Here is an 8,692-nt window from a genome sequence, read left to right on the forward strand (position 1 = left end):
TCAGTCAGACAGGACTAGTTTATTGGACAAATGCCCCAGGACTGATCTACCAGAGCCACAATCCAGATTCAGACACTGAGCCATGACCCCAAGTTAAGGTCATACAGAGATTTTTAAACCTGAGCCAAGTTTTTCTACCAAATCAGGATTTAGGGATAGGGGGATTTCCTTAGGAACATGTCTTTGTTGTACATCCATCCTGCTCCCAATGCTTGGGATAGTCAACTGTGGCAGGGGACTTGCCTTGTCTAATATTCATGTTTTAACTTGTCAACTAGGATGTCAGTTACCCTTGTACCTGTCTCTTTCTGCCAAGTAGGATGTCAGTTCCCAGGGAGATCTTGGGAACTAAAACTTTATTCAACCATTACTCAAAATGGAAGTTTTATTTTAAATAGTTTCTTATATCTCATATGTCTATAAGCTCCCATGGGGTAGCTTATAAAAGTAAATACCATAAAAGCTTATACACAGGTGCAGGAAGTGCTGCTGGGTGGTTGGTTCAGGTCCAATTGTATTATGGGATTTCTATCACGGTTGGTTTCCAAGGGCACAAAGCATAACAGAATATGTATTCAACTTGGCGTTAGAAAGTTTCCTAGTAACCACAGAAACATGTGAGAAAGTCTCCTTATGAAGGCAGGCGGGCCAGGTAACATTTTACCTAGGCCTTAATATTCCATCTAGGCGTCAATATTTTACTGAGGCCTTAACACTGCATACATGTGGCATATGCTCATATGACACATAAATAAAAGATAAAAATAAATCTTTACTAAGGAAAAACAGAAACATTTACCAGCCATCATGGTGGGCCAGGCCTGCAATCTCAACTGTTTCAAGAGGCAGGTGGATCGAAAGTTCAAGGCTTGACTGGACAACTCAGTGAGACCATGTCTCAAAAAGTAGAGCAAAGGCTGGAAATACCTGACCACGTCTACAGAGATCTCAAGCCTAAATCATGACTCATTTGTGGGGGTTAGGAGTGAGGGGGCGCTGCATCTTTTGTGGGGGCCCTGTCCAACCACAGCAGGGTACCATGCAGTTGCATTGCTCAGGGACACCTCTGGAAGGAAGTGACAAATTTAAATGTTACAGGTGGCATCCAGTCAGGCTGGAGGGGGGCTACGCTGTTGATCAGCCAAGGCCCTGAGCTCAGCAGCTGAGTGGATGTGATCTTAGCTGAACGACTTGGCGTGGCTTGGGGCGATGACCTGGCTCCTCCTGTTGGTTACCTCAGGCATAGCCTGAGAGCCACAGCGGAACTCACCCCTGATTGCTGGCTATGAGTTAAAGTCAGTGCTGCTAGGGAAGTCACAGGGATGCCTCCAAGGTGTGGGAAACAAAGTGGATTCTGCCGGGAAAGCTGGCTGGGGCCACTCTAAGCTAACACGTATTAAGCCTGCTCCCTGTCACAGAGCAGTGGGTACTTGTGACTATGTCTTTATATTGGAAAACAGTGTCTGGGTTGAACTACATCTCTCACATCTGCAGGGTGGAGCCTGCTTTGCCCTGGGCCTTTCTGGCATACGAGGACAGTCCTCAGCACTCCCTGGTCTGTTTCCACAGCACAGCTGTCTAGCTCTATGGTCATGTGGCCCCTCTCTGTGACTCTTTGTCTAAGGTCTTCAGGCCTGGCTTGCTCTCATGACCTCATCTTTACTAATCACACCTTCAGTGAGTCACTTCAAAACAAGCTCAAAGCCCCGAGGCCTGGGGATCCAGGACCATGACGAGGCACCTTTGGAGGACACAATCCGTAGCACATCCGTACTGGGGACATTACTATGGCAGGTAACCCTTTACCTACCATGTTTCCAGTTACCTCTTTGTCCCCACACCTCCCCCAGAGTTCTGCTCTAAGGGACTCAGTACCCTAGGAGTGTCTCTTGACTCTGTGGTCTATGAAGAGGATAATTACAAGGATATCTTGTCAGAAGCTGAGCACACCGCAAATCCCTACTAAGTCTCTTCCAGCCCTCAGCACCCCTTCCAGGTGGAGATGGAGACCCCACTTGTAGATGAGCTGACTGCATCTCAGAACTGGGCCTTTATCCCTGCCATGGATGGGACCCAGCCCAGTTCGACTCCCAGCCCAGCCTACCATCCATCTGTCTGTCTCTTCAGGTGTGAGTAACACCCCAGACCTCAGCTCTAAGAAATCGCACTGCCAGGCACATGCTGTCTGTCCTAGTTTTCTTTCTGTTGCTATGATAAGACACTGTGGAAGGGAAAAAAATCCAGCTTGGATAAGAAAGGGCTTATTTGGCTTACAAGTCATAGTTCATCAACCAGAGGAAGCCAGGGCAGAAATTCGTGGCAGGAATTTGAACCACGCCATGGAGGAATGTTGTTCACTGGCTCTCTGACTCGGGCTTGGCCAGATGCTTATCCTATACAGCTCAACTCCATCTACCTAGAGACTCAGGCTAGACATTCCCCACAGCAATTGGCAAGGAAGAAAATCTCCCACCAAGTCAAATGATGGAGGCAATGCCTCCTCAGTGGAGACTCCTCCCTGCGTGGCCCTTCCTGGCTAGCCTGCGCCATAGCAAACACGGCAATCAAAGAATATGGATGGTGGAGCTTTAGGCAGATGGCCTTGTGTAGTGGTCGCCCCTCTTTAGAGAGATTGATGACACGTCATTTAAGAAAGCTCTATCAAGGCCTTTGGTCGACCTACCCAGAGTCTTCTTATTAAAGAAAACTGACTCTCCCTCTCCTGGCAACTATCAGCTAAATGCCAATGACTCCTCAGCCAGTGGTGGGATTTCATGCTCATCTTGCCAACCATACTCCACGCTGGGACTTTGGTCTGGTTTGAGCTTGCTCAAAGTTAGATGGTGAGGGAGGAGAGGGTGGTAATGGGAGGAGTTGGAGGAGGCAAATATGATCAAAATTAATTGTATGAAATTCTCAAATAATTAATAAAAGGAATTCTAGCACTCTAGGAGGCAGAGGCAGGTGGATTTCTGAGTTCCAGGACTGCCTGGTCTACAAAGTGAGTTCCAGGACAGCCAGGGCTATACAGAGAAACCTTGCTTCAAAAAAACCAAATCAAAAAAAAAAAAAAAAAGATTATCAAAAATGACTGCCCAGAGCTAGTGAGATGGCTCAGCGGGTGGAGGGGCTTGCCGCTAAGCCTGACAGCCTGAGTTCGATTCCAGACTCACATGGAAGGGGAAGCGGGCAGACTGCGGCAAGTTGTCTTCTGACCTCCGTCTGCATATTGTGGTATGTGCATGGACACACCACACACACACACAAAACCATGTAAATGCGATTAAGAAAAGTCACTGTACAGGGGCTGGAGAGATGGCTCCATTGTTAAAGGCACTGACTGTTCTTCCAAAGGACCTGGGTTCTATTCCCAGCACCCACATTTGACTTAGCATCAAATACATTCACAGGCCACTATAGTCAGAGCTGTGCAGACCCACCTACGCAAACACTGCAAGGTCCATCCATGCAGAAGCAGAGATCAAGAGAAAGGTTCTACTTCACTTATAGTCAGTGAGAGGTCACAGATGACAGGATCAGTAGACATCACCTCTCCTGATGTCACACATGAGAGGATAGCCCTGAAAGACTCATAGCACAAAGGGCATGCTCAGTACACACAAGTCATGGTCACAGGGGACATAAAGGACTGAACTGAGTGGTTGATTACCCCATGCCACACCCCCCTCCTTGGAGCTGGAGAGATGGCTCCGAGGTTAAGAGCACATCTTCTGGAAGACCAATTATCCAAATGAACATACCTGCATACAGACAGACATATAATTAAAAACAGTAAAAAAGGGGGGGGGCTATGCCCATATTACAGATTATAAAATCAAGGATCAGAGTGGTACTGTAATGAGAGCCACGGAGCTGGTGAGTACAGTTCCAGCCAAGATTCCCAAGGTAACTGTTACTAAGCCTTTCAGTGTCTCTTCCTACCTCTGTAGTTCAAAAGTCAGGAAAGCTTGATAACGTAAGATGGTGTATCTGTTGTGCTTAAGCATGTGTTTTCAAAGTGTAAGGATGAAGCCCCCAAAGAGCTGATGGATGTCTAAAGCACTCCACTAGTGGTCAAGATTTCAGCACCAAGAACAGCGGCTGTCTAGATCGCAGCGCCCTCTGGTGGCAGGCAGAGAACAGGACGTGACACAGACTGTTCAAAATTGAACAGGCTAAAAGTAAGAAGGGGAAAGGGAAAGAGAGGAATGGTGGAGAAAGAGAAAGAGACAATGGTGCTAGGCACAAGCACAAAGATGTCTACAAGCACCCACAGGTTCACGTTCATCAGAGACCTTTGTGGGGAGGCTCTTGTGCAAATCAGACTTGGGTTTACACCATTGGACAAAGCCTTATCCACATTGTCCCCTCCAGAGGTCCTCATGGGTCCTCTATTGTAGAGTCCAGCTCACACATTCTAACAGCAGGTTCTCTGGAAGGAGAGATGGGTAAGGAATGGGGACAAGAGAAATCACGTGGAGAGACACAAAAACACATGGCTTCTGGTTCAAGTCTCCATCTTTAATCCTTTCTTTCCCAACCAACAAAGGCAGACCAAGCCCCTCCCCTGAAGGCTGGAAACCGGTTCTTCTTGTTCTTCAGGAGGTGGGTGGTCAGGTTGCTGGCTGCTATTCTTGAGAGCAGTGGGCAGATGGAGGTCACACTCTATGATGGCCAGCTTTAACTGTTGACTTGACACAACTTACCATCGTCTGGAAAGAGTCCAGGGGAGGATTCATCTGCATTGAATCGCTCTGCAGAGATCGTCTTAATTAAATTAATTGAGATGGAAGGCCCACTATGGGAGGCACCATTCCCTAGGCCAGGGGCCCTGAATGTATAAGAGTAGAAAAATGGAGCAGAGCACAAGCAGTCATGCCTGCATGCACGCATTCACTCTCTGCCCCTGACTGTGAGTGTCAGGTAACCAGATGTCTCAAACCCCTGTTGCTTGGCTAAACCCATTTTCCCTAAGTGGCTTTGTGTCTAACATCTTTATCACAGCAACAGAAGCAAAGCTATGACATGCTTCAAGTACACGGATCACTATGGTGACCCTGCCATGCTTGCTTCTCCTGTCCCATCTGCCTCCTGCCTATTTTTCCCCAGGTCCCTGCGCATCAGCAAGCATCTGTAAAAACACGGCTCTTTGAACATTAACTATAACACCATTGAACCTCTAATAAGCAAAAATAGCTCCTTGCTCTCAGCCACCAATCACTGGCCTCTCGTGAGTAGGCCAGCAAACCCTGGGTGTTCACTAGGGACAGTGGGACATTTACTTCATCTATAGAAAGTATTCCTGCCAAAAGAACAGGGCTGGGCCTTGGCGTAATAAAACTCCCCTCAGACTCCATATCACAAAATGCAGAGAAGGCCAATAGGCATGGTCACGACACTGCAGGAAGACTCTGTCCAAGAAGACAGGAACCCTCTGGGGACAAAGACTTAGTGTCTGCAGTGGGTTCACTCCAAGTACAGAAGGTTTGACTTTCTAACCAGTGGTTCAGAAACCATCTCACATCCACACAAAGAAACACAAAGCCACTTGCATCTCTCTCATCCTGTAGAGGAAATGGTATGAAGGAGATCATAGGCACACATGTAAACCAGAAACTATGAGTCAACATTTCTAATCTCAGGAAGAGCACCAATTGAATTCATGGAAGAGGGGCTGGAGAGGTGGCTCAGCGGTTAAGAGCACTGACTGCTCTTCCAGAGGTCCTGAGTTCAAATCCCAGGAACCACATGGTGGCTCACAACCATCTATAATGGAATCAGACACCCTCTTCTGCTGTGTCTGAAGACAGAGAGAGCATACCCACATACATAAAATAATTAATCTTTAGAACCATAGTAGCAACTAGTGGGATGGCAGGTGTGGTCACTTGACATCTAAGGGGACAACAGGAGGCCCTGTGTGCCCTAAAGCTAACTGGAGCTAGAACATGTGGCCGTCAGCCTTGAGGCTGGTGTGCTTTGCCACCCAGAATGTGCCATGTAGCCAGCCCTGAATCAAGAGTTGTCTGACCGACCATGGCAGCTGTACTTGCACATTGCCCAAGACAAGAGCCTAGGCAGATGTTGGGAGAAACACACTATGGTGGCATTGCAAATGGGCGTGGTTTTTTAAAAGTAACAAATTAAGCTCCCATCATGCAAAAACACCTTACCTGATAGTTCTGGGTGTCAGAAATCAGTGGACTTGTTGTTAATCCCAAAGAGGGGAGAAGAAAGACCACCAACCCAAATCATCATGGCCAAATTAATTAAAGCAGGCAATTAACTAAAGCAAGCTTTTTTATTTGTGTACACGGGCTGCCTCCCCCTAAGGTGAGGTTGAGAGGGTGGGGTGGATGTGAGGAAGACAGGGCTTTTATAGCTCAGGGGTAGGAGGTTTCTAAATGCAGGCTTTGGTGGGCACGATCCGTGGGGTTATCGGAGCAGAACACATGCATTGCCAGTCAATTCCTCTTGAAACAAAGACATGGCTGCAAGGTGGGCATAACATGGTAGAAATGGTCATAACAAGACAGTCATGGGTGGTATCAAAACTCTTTTAAACAAAGATAGGTTTGCAAGATGATTATAAATAACTTTTTGAAACAAAGACGTGATTGACATTCCAGAACAGGCAGTACAGAATCATTTGTAGTTAAGGTTACAAGTGCATAGTCTAATCCTTGAGAAACAGCAGTTTAATCATAAAGAGGAAGGAACTTGGTTTGTCTTTACTGTAAAATGGCTTTTAAGCCTGAGATGGAGGCGGGCTGGCTCTTCACAGTCCCAGATCCCAGTGTGGTATGTAAGGTCATCCCCATCGGGGTCTTGTGCAGCTGCTTCTCCTCACCTTCCAGCTTCTCCAGTCTGCTGCTCACCATGGTCTCGGCTCCTTCTCACCCTCCTGAAGCCAGCAATAGCCTGTTACAACTTTGGACACGCTTCCTTCCTCTCTTACTCATACCAGTTAGGTCACTGTCACGGGGATGAAATGCCATGACAAAAAGCAACTTAAGGAAGAAAATGTTTCATTTGGCTCAGGGTTCCAGAAAGGAGAGCATCCATCATAGCTGCAGAGGCGTGGCTGTGGAGGCGTGGCTGCGGAGGCATGGCTGTGGAGGTGTGGCTGTGGAGGCGTGGCTGCGGAGGCGTGGCTGTGGGGGCGTGGCTGCCGAGGCGTGGCAACGGGCAGATAAGGACACACTCACACATACACTCACACACACATATACACACACATACACACATTCACAGAGAGAGAGAGAGAGAGAGAGAGAGAGAGAGAGAGAATAGGAAGCAGGTCAGGCTATAAACCTCATAGTCTTCCCCAGGTGAAGTACTTCCTCTGGCAAGGCTGGGTCCCCCTCCTGAAGGTTCTGTAACTTTCCCAAACAGCACCAATAGCAATGGGTATCACATGTTCCAATACGTGAGTCTTTTGGTGGCATTTCTCATCCAAACTGCAGCAGAAACTCATCGACATCCCATAAGACTGAATTTTGTTGTCCTTACTTGCAATAGAGGCTCCGGGAAGTGAACGGTATTAAGGAAAGGATCAGCTCAGGACCCCAAGACCAAGTTCTCAGCACCAAGGAGATGTGTTTGCCCCAGAGAGGCAGAGGGCACAGAATAGACAAACACGGGAGATAGAGGATGAGGGGGAAGGGGAAGAGGGACCAAGGGAAAGGGGGCAGGGGTATTTGTCCCAGAGGACAAAGGACTGCCTCTGGAAGGAGAGGAGACAGAGGTGACACACATGGCCATTTATAGAGGTATAAGGGGAAACCCTGTGTTAGGATGAGGTGTTTCATTTTAATTGGGCATATTAATTAGGTGATCTGAAGGGGACTTTTGATTGCTGGACTTCAATACCTTGGTAGCTGGACCTTGGTAGTCAGCCTCTGGAGGAAGAAGCAGCCAAATAAGGGAAGAAACTTTGGGGACTAGCTTTAGGGATGTAATCTAATCATTTCTAGCAAGGCAGAGGGAATCGGAGAGAAGGGCAAGAATTACCAGAGCCATGCTCGCCACACTCAAGCTGGTCTCGAGTTCCTCCAAGAATTATCCTCTGATGTCACATGAGTAGCAGAGAAAAGAGACGATCTCGGGATCAGCAGTTCCTTCCTCAGGTTCATAAGCCTCCATATTTGTTGAGCTATCCCTGAAGTGAGAATTCACCCCATGCTTCAGTTCAGGAATGTTCTCTCCTATAGAACAGACGACAGTGGTTTAGGGAGCCAGAGAAGCGTGTCGGCACTCCCAGAGATGAGGAACTGGGCTCAGATCCCAGCATCCGTGTAAAACCTGGGTACCGTGGTGAGAATCTGTAACCCCAACACTGGAAGGTTGCCTGGAGCGGTCCGGTCATCTTAGCCAATCAGAGCTCTCCAGGTCCAGGGAGAGATGGCATTTCAAAATACAAGGTACAGTGTGATATAGGAAAATAGTCAGCATCAACCTCTGACATCCACACGCATGTATACACACATGCGTGTGCGCGCGCACGCGCAGACACACACACCACACACACACACACACACACACACACACAGGCTCGTACATACGCCATACACAAAAATAAACTATGGTACAGCATTCTAGCTTACGACAATCCAAACACGCTAATTTGATGCTCATATGTTGAGAAATTATGGGAGGAAAATATTTTGTAGTTGTTTTTGAGATTAAACCA

Source organism: Apodemus sylvaticus, chromosome 11, assembly GCF_947179515.1.
Source record: "Apodemus sylvaticus chromosome 11, mApoSyl1.1, whole genome shotgun sequence".
Taxonomy (NCBI): domain Eukaryota; kingdom Metazoa; phylum Chordata; class Mammalia; order Rodentia; family Muridae; genus Apodemus; species Apodemus sylvaticus.